General features: G+C 33.9%; 1 long non-coding RNA gene across 1 annotated transcript; it reads right to left on the bottom strand.

The window, feature by feature from the left end:
* Positions 1 to 1433: 1433 nt before the first annotated feature.
* Positions 1434 to 1877, bottom strand: LOC136799009 (uncharacterized). Its single transcript, XR_010845468.1, has 2 exons — positions 1731 to 1877; positions 1434 to 1516 (listed from the first exon to the last, which is right to left on the bottom strand). It is a non-coding gene; the product is annotated as an uncharacterized lncRNA (long non-coding RNA).
* Between the last annotated feature and the right edge of the window lie 10120 nt (positions 1878 to 11997).

Genomic DNA, 11997 nt, shown 5'->3' with positions numbered 1-11997 from the left:
AGGCTCCCGTGGGAAATAAGCCCATGGCAACCTAGAACATGACTACTGAAAGATATATAATAAATACAAACACGAAAATATAGATAAGCCTACTTCTACTACTTCTCCAAATTATGCATCTTGATATAAAAAATACTACTTTGTTTTACAAAAACGTAAGAGAACAAATAAACAATTAAGTTTCTACGTTTCTCTACTACTCCTTTTTAATTAACGAAATTAAATAAACGCACAAAATTATTACATCATTAACCTGCACTATACCAAATAGTTAAGGTCCTTTTAAGCACTTCTGGTTCTCTTCATATAAAATTAGTTTGCTTTGAATTTTTTTTTTACAAAAACCTCCAGACCCCGGTGGTCAAAATTGGGTGCTCCGACTGTCTCAATCTATTTATTTTTACTGAGCTGTCATAGAGGAAACCGTAAGGGCCTCGCAAGGTTTGTTCGATACGCTAGACAAAAGGTTTTTGGATTAAGTGCCTTAAATGAATCAAGTTTATTTACATTACGGATACCTAATTGAAAAAAACTCAATGCAGCCTCACATTGACATCCTCTGCTGCTCCCTCACAGCATAACTCAAAAAATACTTGCTGCACCCTCACAGCATAACTCAACAATTTTCTTGCTGCACCCTTACTGTGCAGTTCAATTTTTGATGCACCCTTACATCAATAAAACACTAATAATAACTAGCCATAGCTTTCACTAACTGCCACCCGCTAATTAATACAAATGCTTGTAAAAACTAATTAATGCTAATTAAGGCTTTTTAATGCTTTATAGCAAAAGTCTGGAAATGATTTGGAATAGTTAGAATGATTCTTCTCAGCATTTTCTTTGAGATATCATGAATAAGCTAACATAAATGAAACATATTTTTTTTCTAAAAAGTGAATTACTTTTTACAAAGAATAAAATACGAATCTTAAAGCCATTGACCTTTTACATAGTTATAATGTATGTTGATTCAGCAGATTGAAATAAATAGAATCTTTCGTAATGAATAAAGAAAAATGTGGAGCAAAATTTTTTTCTTCCTTTTATTTACAAATTTGAAAGGAATCTTTTATTAAAATTTTGCTGACATCAGTTTCAGACGAGTCGGGTGTACATAACACCGTATAATCCCTTTAAACATTCATTAGGAAAAGTGTCCAGGTAGAATCAATTACAGACAGTTACAGATACTAAACCTAAGACATGCAACTATATTTATTTCAACCAATTTGAAATATAAATGAAATATAGTAGCATAAGAAATGCTATGAGCCAGAAACATAACGAGCAGGAACCAAAAATTGACAGGTAACAACGTACTTAGGAGTTTTTCCAACTGTTTAACAAAGGATATCGTGATCCAAAATTGTTTACATTAAATGGATTTACCAGTAATCTAGAAGCTGTAACAGCGTTGTGTAAAGGATGGAAAATCATGACGTAACGTGGTAATAGTAGCAGTAACGAGGTAATATTGCGTTGTCAAGGTAAACGAATCCTCATTCATAAAAAGCTTAAAGGGAAAATAAGAAACATGAAATTAGATGATATATGGCGAGTGTACTGAAATTTCCTCAAAAATAGTTCACCAAAAGTTTCTTTCAATCTTTGATAATAATTTCCCAAATAGTGCCTGGTAAGTATCAACAAGAACACAGGTTAAACATAAAAGATTAATAAAAGCAAGTCTTATAAAAGTACAGAAAGAAAAAAATATTTGTACTTACTGTCGAAGTACCATAACACAGGATCTTTAAGCATTCTTGTTGGGAGTAGAGTATGTTGAATGACGATTGTCGAATAAATTTAGTTACAGTGGAATTTCGTTGCCAATTCAACCACCAACAATAATTTTCAATATTCAATCATTGTTCTACTATTATCATTTTAATTATTGTTTATTATAATTGGGGACAAACTGTTTGGGTCGAAAAATGAATCAATCTCCTGAATGTCTAAGACAGGAGACAGATTGTAATTTGACTGTCAGCAAATTCACTGATTGGAATATGTATAATCTTGTTTAATGCGAAAGTCAAAAGTAAATGCGTATACTGGTATAAGTATTTTGACTGGAATTCCATTTTGACTGCAGGAGGAAAGAGCTTGAATTTAAAAAAACTTCCAGAAACTTCTCCATTCGATTTCCTGCATGTTGACCAATTGGGCAAAATTCTACAAGCAGAATAGAATCTACTGTCGAAAGCTGAGTAAAATGCCCGCGGCGCCTGCTATTATAAAGAAAAAGTTTTTAGGCTAGCAACTGCCGTCCCGGAAAAAAAACCGAACATTTACGGAAGAGACTGATTACGGGTAGGCTTGCCCGACAAAACAAAACAAAACAAAACGCGCAAGAATTCGAGATTCCAGTCCAATATCTATGCGTGAAACTATAAGTGCCTCCTCGTCGCTGTGCTCCTGCGGGGGCAATTACAAACATTATCTATTCCTACGGAATAAATTCGATAAAGAAGTATTGAGAATATACTAGAGAGCTTGAAAGACGTGTGGCGAGTTTTAAATATCTACCATTTTTAATGACACTCGAAAATTCTCATACCAAATTAATAATTTGCAGAACGACTTTCCTTCGCCATATCTTTCGGAACCGTAAATAAATTCACTTATTTTCTAATCGTTGAACCGAGAATAACCTTATTTATTTACTACTCCTTCAGAAAAATTTCAAGTTCTCATGAAAGGCTTTGAAAAACAGAACTAAGGAAAGTGAATTAAGCCGACACAAGGTAATTTGTTGAGACAGTCTTATCCTTTTATTTAGCTTAGTAATAAATAACCGTTTCAAGGCTGTAGACTAAAAGCATGAGAAAGTAAAAGAGGCGGAGAAAACTACTATAAACCTAAATTTCTAGAAATAAATAACAGGTTCCTTAAATCTTCGGATATATATATAGTCAAAGAAGTATTGAACCTTCAACTATTCAAAAAATGTAATAAACAAAAAGAGGAAACAATACTAAAAAAAGGACACAACAACACAACATGCTTAGGATGAATATTCATAAAATGGAAACCAGGTATGTGATATCAAATGATGACAAAAGATCTAAACTATTTGTACATAATTCTGCGTAATTTCTTTTTGTTTTGCTTTTTGTCCTGAATAAACCAGAAGGGGACACGAGCATTTAATTTTCCGTTTTAATTTCCACTGCGTTTACTGTGCTAATTCGAAACCTTTTTCGTTAAATTTTTAGTTTTATTGTTTTCGACGATTATATTCCCCACGGGGTTGTTTTCATCAATTTTATTGCACTGTTTTAACGTTGTAAATATTATCGCTACGCACCTATTTTTATTAAATCTTTTTAACATTTTCTTTGTTTTATTCCCTATAGAATTTTTTCCTTTGTTCATTAGAATTTTTTATTTTCTCGCTTTTGATTTACGCCGGGGGGGGGGGCACTTAGGCAAAAATAGGTACGGGGACGTGCCGCTGGTCAGGGTACCTTTTTCAGTGTTGCAGAATTACTGACAGGGTATCTAAAATTGCAAAATCCTGATCTGACAGGGGCGCAATTTCATCATGTGTGTCTGACCAAGAATACTTTAAAAGCTAAAGCTGGATCAAGCGCGAGCTCTCTATTGAAGCGATTTCTTTTGATTTCCTTTTGATTCGCGGGTCTTTGATGTTACCGCGCTTTTCGATGTGTGGTGTAGTAGGTTTTGGTTCGGGCAAGCCCGTTTTTCAAAGCTTTGAAAACGAAAGTGACCAAAATAACTGATTTCTAGCCTTGAAGCCACCAAATTTTTTATAAACAGAGGAGTATTGGGTTCTATACTATCTATATGTTCTGCATTTTATCAAGAAACAATTTACACAACCCCACAATAACATATTTTCCACCAAATTTAGCTGAAAAAGTATGGTCACTTTGAAGTAAAATTGCACGGTGTTTAAGGTTTCTGTGACATGTAATGAACATATTCATGGATAGCTAAAAGGTTTAAAATTTCAATGCAGCAATCAAAAGTTTCAAAATAATTCACAATTTTACACAATTTTTGATAATATCATGCCCAAAACGCCAAAAAAATCAACACACGGTATATCTCCCGCACATTGCACGGACTTTTACTTCACGAGGTCAAGTCAAATCGAAAGGAAGCGAAAAGTGATCGAAGATAGAAAATACTAATTTTATGTGATATTGTGTTAATTTTTTTGCTGTAAATGGAAAAATTGAAAATTGAAACTGTTTGTTTATGATGGATCAACACCTAAAGGAGCTTTCGAAGCTTTGTCGACTGTGCAGAAAGAAAGTCAATACAAATGTTTCGTATACAGATTCCAAGACTTGTGACAAATATAAAAACAAGATTTTCATGCTTTTTTCCTATGATATCTCGAAGGACAGTTCACTTCAACATCCGACAAAACTATGCCACAATTGTACAGTAAAGCTTGGTAAAGTCAAGAGTGAACACCAATATTTGGATACAGCGATCGCAGAGTTTCAGGAGCACGATGATAACTGCACATTATGTCGGTTGCACAGGCTGCCAGAACACAAGTTTCCAATGAGGCAAGCAAATATATTTGATCTTGATACGTTGGTCAGCCAAGCTAAAGAACGTGGTTTTGTTGTTCTGGATTTTTCATCGCAAAAATTTGCTAAAATTGGCCTTCTGAATGAAAGAAATATTGTTACGCTTTAGCTTACAGTTAAGCAAGACTTAACGTGGGAATTGAGGGCATTTCAAAGGGATATTTTGGATGGGCCATTTTTCGAAATACTCCCCTCAGTTCTAACTGTCAATAATATTGACAATGTGCTTGGAGAGCTGAAAAATGCAAAAATATGCATTGGAAATAATGACTTTAAAGATTTGATTGAACACAAAGTTGAGGGTTTGGGTAGCTTTTTACCAAAAGGTCATTTGGAAGATGAGCAACTCAATGTTTTGACGACAACTGCATTCATTATCCGCTCAGCTGAGTGTTCTGTAGTTCTTGCCAGCAACCATGGCCCTGACCGTTGTAAATTTTGCTCGAAACACAGAAAAACACTTCTCAATGTCAATCGAAAGCTGCCTAGTATTGTATCAAGTGCTGTTAAGAAGAAACGCCCTTACAGCAGCATGAGCAAAAAGCAATTAAAACGTAAACTTTTTGACTCAAGTGTCGAAATAAAGGAACTTCAACGACAAAAAAGAGTTTTGGAGAAGAAGCTAACTCAATCAACAAAAGAAAAAGGTATATATTATTTCAGAAAACTCAGATACTAGTTACGTCTCAGGAAATTAATCAAACTTGTGAAAAATACACATTCTTCATTTATTTTTAAACATACCACCGCCAACTGGGGTAACTTTCATATGTTTGGGGTAACTTTCATTAACTCCAAACAGCAGATTTTTCTGGTCTGCCATTTTCCAAAGTAAAGAAAAACAACACATGACTTACTAAGAACTGTTTACATTCTATCTACATTCAATTGAAAATTACAGACCAGAAAAATCTGCTGTTTGGAGTTGATGAAAGTAACCCTGGTTGACGGTAATGCCTACATGCATATAGATCATCATATCAATTGTAAGCTCCATTTTCATACATGTTACAGTTTATCTGCTTTGTATTGATAGACAATAAAATGTACGTACTTTACCAGTAAATTTTCCAATTCCTAAAATAAAAGAGTTGCAATTAAATCGTTAATTGTGCATTCAGATATAAGTCTTTAGGTACATTTTTTCTTTTGGAAAGTTAATATAAAAGGACCACCCTGAAGTCCATCCTCAGACTCAATTTTTGTCCACCTTTTAGGGATGAAGCTTAAACGTAAGGATGGTAATCTGATATCAGCCATAATGAAGAAAGAAACAAACATGTTCGGAGAAAATACAGCAATGGCACTGTTATGGGAGCAGCAAAGGAAAGCCAGTGGTTACAAAAAACCATCATCGATGAAATGGCATCCTGTTTTTATTAGATGGTGTCTCAGCATTTACTTAAAGTCTCCAGGTAAATATATATTTTAGGTTCAAAAAGGCTAAAAAAAGTTTCAAATTATAATTTACAATTCTCAGATTTATCAGCATACCTTTTTCCAAGGATACTTCAAAAGCTAAAACTTCAGCTCTTATCCTTGTTTTTTGTAAGCATATTATTTAACAAAATTTTCGAAATCCTTATGAAAATTTTTAATAATAAGGGAATTATTTTCTGCCCAGGGGACACAAGTTGCATTCTTTCATTTGGTTAACTAAATGCTTAGGCCTCTGACCTATTACAAACTATGCAAAAGATTATCACGAATGTTTTTTTAAATATTTTTAGGGGCTTATGACCATATTAGAGACACTGGATTTCTTCAGCTTCCCCATCAAACTACATTAAATCAGTATACTAACTTCACTGACATCGGCTGTGGATACAACCCAGATGTAATCAAGCGCCTTTTGGACGATCATTTAGCCAACGTACCAGAAGAAAAAAGAATTTGTAGTCTCCTCTTCGATGAAATGAAGATTAAATCAGGCCTGGTGTTCAGCCGAAAAACAGGTGATTTTTAAAAAAGGGCTTCAAAGCTATCTTTAAAAATTTATAAACCTTTAAACATTTCTCTCTATTACTCAATCTCTCAGTCAGAGTCACCCCTAGGAAACAAGCCCCAGTATTGTTTAAATTACAGCCCCCAATCAAGCAAAAATGGTTTACCCCCTAATCTCAAAGGGCTGCATTCCATGTAAGCTTCTAACTTTCTACGAATTAAAAGGCATCAGATTGTTTTTTATGGAGAAGTATTCATGGAGAGTGTCATACACTACTAACTGTGGAAGGTTAATATTGATTTGTAAAACCTTCTTTATTACAGGTAAAATGGTTGGCTTCACTTCTTTGGGAGACATCAATGATGAAATTAATCTTCTGGAGCAACAGATGAAAAATGAAAGCATCACTGAGCCTCCTGAAATTGCAACCCATGTTTTAGCTGTTATGGCCAGAGGTATTGTTAAATACTTTAGCTATCCTATCGGATACTTTGCTACCACTTCAGCAGATTCAGGTCAACTCTACAACATAATTTGGGATGGAGTTGCAGCCCTTGAAATGAGTGGTGTAAAGGTTCTCGCCTTTATCTGTGATGGTGCATCAGCAAATAGAGCGTTTTTTGCTCTGCATAAACTGCAAGATGGATCAAACGTTTCTGATGATGGTGTGGTTTTCTGGACCCCCAACCGTTTTGACAAAACCCGGAGGATATACTTCATCAGTGACACCCCGCATTTGATAAAAACTTTGCGAAATAACCTTGAGAAATCATCTGTCAATGGTACAAGGAATCTAATGGTATGTGTCAATGCTGTTTTTTTTTATTTAGACATTGACTTTTGTTAGACTAGTATTTTTTAATCTTAATAACATTTGCTTGTTTGCTAATTCTGAGGAACAAAAATTTTCATTATGTCTGGTATGAATATTTTTCTAAAATGCTCTCTTTGTTTGTTCCTTATCAGGAAGCAATTCTGTTAGTGCTTTTTTGGAAATATCACCTATAGTTATTAAAATATTGATCATATCTCTACTATAATGTTTATTTTTATGGATTTATCCTCCTCCTTTGTGTCTATCCCATCCCAAGTATTACAATGTAGCAAGAAGAGTATTCATTGAAGACTAATCATTTCTTTTTAAAGGTTGGTGGAAAGGAAATACGCTGGGCTCATGTTAGAAATGCCTACGAAATGGACTTAAACAAGAACAGCCTTGCGCCTGGTCTTCGAAAACTACACAAAATTTCATTTGACCATATTCATCTCACCCCAAGATTGCGAATGAGAGTCAATTTAGCTGCACAGGTTAGTGATGTTTTATATTTTACAAGGTGTCCGGACAATTCCCCCTGGTGAATTCCCCCCGGTGAATTCCCACCCAGCAAATTAGATTTTCGCTTTGTAAATAAATCGTTCTATCAATCTTTTGGGTGGGAATTCACCGGGGGGATTCACCAAGGGGGAATTGTCCGGGAAGCATTTTACAATTACAATAATATTTTCTTTTTAGTTTTTTATATCGTTCATTTAAGCAAGGTTTTTTCAGTTTTTGGTTTGATTTTAAAAATCTCTTTACCAGTACAACCTTAGATTAGGAAATAATAAGCTCTGGCCACTTCCATATTTTAGATTTCAATTTAATTATATCATAGGTTTTGAGTAAAACTATGGCAGATTATTTGGAGCAGAAAAATCAACAACATACCAAAGCCACAGAAGATTTCATTCGAAAAATTGATAAGTTTTTTGATTGTTTGAATGGCGGACACGTGTGGAGAGCGCAAACCAAACTAAAGAAAAATTTGAAGCCCTATTATAAGGCTGAAATCGAAAAGACAGATCCTGAAGAAAATCGACTTAAGGTACTTTCTATATAAAAGTTTTGTTAGGTTGATTTTGAACAAGAAAAGTCCTCCTCCCTTTTTAAGAAGGGAATTCTTTTGAGAGAAATACCAAAAGAGGGGGGCAAAAGCCATTCTGAAAATCAAGGTGGGGGCAAAATTAGGTACAAATGAGAAAACCTCTAGGTTGTGGAAAATATTTTAAACCTTCAAATAAGTTAATTATAGTATGTCTTTTTTAGGAAAACTGTTTTAAAACTGTTTGGGACTTAGGAAAATTGTTTGAATTGCATCATTTTTAATGTTCTCTGCACTCAAGGGGAGGGGTGATAAATATTTTGTAAAATTTTTGCGTACACACTCGAAGGCCCCTTAGGGGAAACATGTTCTGATAGCTCTTTTTCTGTTTTCACAGTGGCTGAAAGATGTGTTCCTCAAATATTTTAATGACTGGAAAGCCGAAACTTTGACACTGAACATGGAAAAAGAAGACCAAGCAAAATGCTGCATTAGTCACCAGACATTGGAAGGGCTTAGAATCACAGGTAAAATTTCTTTGAGCACTTATTCACAGACTTTTTCATAGGTCTAGATCTATGGACTCCATTCCTTTTTCTGAAAGAAGCCAAGAGGGCCAAACAAAATTATAAATTTCTCTAATTTCCTTTTCTTTGAGACAAACATCTTTTTTAAAAGAGAATCCATTACAGACTGATATGATATGTGTATGTCAAATTGATCAATCGTTATTGGTATGCTGTTAATTGCAAACTTACTTATTCATTTTAGTTAACTCAATTGTGCATCTCATACCTGAAATACTATCAATCGAGGGAGTTAAATTTGTTCTAACAGACAAGTTCAATCAGGATCCTGTAGAGGAGCACTTCGGCAAGCAAAGGTTAATACTTTTCGAAATTATACATTTTATCACAATAAATATTTATGATATTTCTATATATATGCATCTCCATCTTGTTTATTCTAGTCGTTAAATATTCCTTGTTTACTCCTTGTCAAATGATTAATGAAAAGGCATTCTTGAATAAATAACATGAATGTTATGAAGTTATGTTCATCAATTATTTTTATCTATGTTTTTTGAATTTTTATTTTCTGTTTTTATGTCTTATAGATCCAAAAGTGGTGTCGAAAATCCCTCGTTGGAACAATATATGTATACCGAACGTAAGATCATCGTGTCGAAATCAAATATGATAATCAAACGAGGCAATACTAGAGGAAGAAAGGACAAGAAAACTGTGATTGATGTCAATGATACTCGTGAACTGCCGAAAAGACCTAAGAAAAGAAAGATCATTAAAACCAAAACTGCAAAAACGAAATCCAAGAACTCAAAAATTTGATATGTTTTCTGGACTTTTTCCTTGGTTTTAATTCAAGACAAATATTTTAAATGAACTTTTCTTTATTATATTTTCCACGGGATGGATGGACATTTAAAACTTGAGGTCTTATTGCTTTAATGGGTCATTTTCCAGATAATGTAGTTTGTTACAAGTCTAAGCATTACCAAAGCATTTTTTTAAATTTTCATGGTGGTACTGGTAGGAATTTTGTTTGTAATCAAAATTAATTCTGAATTTTCAGTACAGCTCAAGACGCCGTTTGTGCGACCTTATAGAATTTTTGTTGACCTGAGTGTAGGCACCTCCACCCACTTGATATTTGAAATAGGACATCTAATTAAAAGAGACAATGATTTATTAAATGATAACGTTTATATTCTCCTTCCAAAATATTTGTCAGCTCATATTTTTATTAGTTTACTTACTGTAAATGACAAATGTAACTTTAGTGAATCATTAACGAAAAAAAATGTGAATAGTAATTGTAATAATTATCATTTTCTTTTAATCATCAGGCCCGGCGGAAGTGGGGAGACGTACGATTTTTCTTTATTTCCTGGCGAAGTTCAACTCGTTTCAGCCTTCAGCCTCCCCACTTTTACGGTCGTTCCGCCGGCCCTGATCATTTTATCATATCCCATCTCCTAATTGTATGTAGAGGAAATACCTAAAATGTTAATGGGGGGGGGTGGACGGTATATAATTACTTTTTCAGTGCTTTATCCATGGACATAACATCCACCCCCATGAATGGTTTTTTCTGGAAGAGCCCATGTTTTGATTTTTCCCGACCATCCAGACCTTAGGACCCCCGTTTATCAATTTTGAAAATATTTTCAGCTGTCATGGGAAGGTCCCTGTAATTTGGTTCTAAATAAGGTTTTTTTAACTAAACGTTTTTTGTATAAGAACAAAGTATATAATAACATAAGGCGAGTAAAATTAAATTTGTTGTTCTACTGGTTCTACGGGCAGCTCGTCGGAAAAAAAAACAGGGTCGGTCGGGACCATAGAACAACAAATTCGATTTTATTCGCCCCATTCGCCTAAGGCTTCGAGGCCAATTTTTTAAGAACATGTTAAGGCTTACATTGCGGACTTTTAAACACTAAAAACCCATTTCCTTAGAAATTTGCACAAAATGACGACAATAAAAACTTTTAAAGAACATTTTTAGGGTTAAAACTGAAAACATCTGAATGCTTCAAAAATTTTCGATTTGCTTATAAAAAAAGGTGTTTATGTGTTCTCAGAAAAGTTGAGCGTGATATTTTTCTCGAATTTTCACTACTTTTCTGTGGAGGAGGGGAGGAGTCGAACAAATTTTCTTTTCTAGGGTAGTATGAGGGGTACACTCCCTCAAAAGTATTGTCTTCAAAAAAATTCGAATATTTTTTGGAAGGGAAGAATTTTTTGGTCAAAAAACTGGTCAAGATATTTGGTAATTTAACCCCCTACAAACTAGAAAGTCTACGTCCTTAAAAACTCAAAATTTCGCTCAATGGGATTACCTTCAGTTATTTTTTAGTTTGTGAGTTTATTTCGAAAGTTGGGTTATAATTTTAATTGCAACTACACTTTTTTTTTCTATAAGAACACTTTTATAAGAACGATGAGGCTCAAAAAAGCCAAAAAATAAGAACAATTTAAGAACAACCCTGAGCCTGGAATTGCTGGGTTTTAGGTAAAATAAAGGCCAAATTAATGAAATTAGGGTTCAAACCCAAAAATACCCCTAAATTTGCCCTAAAAATAAGAACAGGATAAGAACAATTTGAGGCTCAAAGTGCTGCAAAGTGCCTAAAAAATAAGAACAGCCGAGCCTCAACAAAAATTTACTGGTTCTTATTAAAAAAAAGAGTGTAATTGCAACTTTTCACCCGCGAAAATTTCGCTAAAACAAAAGAGTAAGAAGAGTAAGCAAAGTAAAGGTTTTGAGATTATGATAAGTTTATTATAGTCTTGATTTAAGTCCTATTTCAAAATACATGACATGAGTCAGAAAATGTTGATTAATTATGAAAACAATACAAGACTGGTGTCAAATTCCTGAAGGAAAAGTTAAATAATAAACAAAGTAATTAGTATCTACACAAAATCAAGTGGTGTTAAATTGTTATGAGATATAAAATAATAGGTCAATAATTAGGGTACAAATAAAGCCATGAGTTCAAAAAAGGTAAGAAAAATTAAGAAGGAAAAATATTACGTTCATTCATTCTCTCATCAAGTTGAATTCCAAAGTAAAAATTCAAGAAAGTATA

This window comes from Clytia hemisphaerica, unplaced genomic scaffold (assembly GCF_902728285.1).
Source record: "Clytia hemisphaerica strain Z4C2 unplaced genomic scaffold, Clytia hemisphaerica genome assembly, whole genome shotgun sequence".
Classification (NCBI taxonomy): domain Eukaryota; kingdom Metazoa; phylum Cnidaria; class Hydrozoa; order Leptothecata; family Clytiidae; genus Clytia; species Clytia hemisphaerica.
This window is presented reverse-complemented; position numbering and strand designations above follow the sequence as displayed.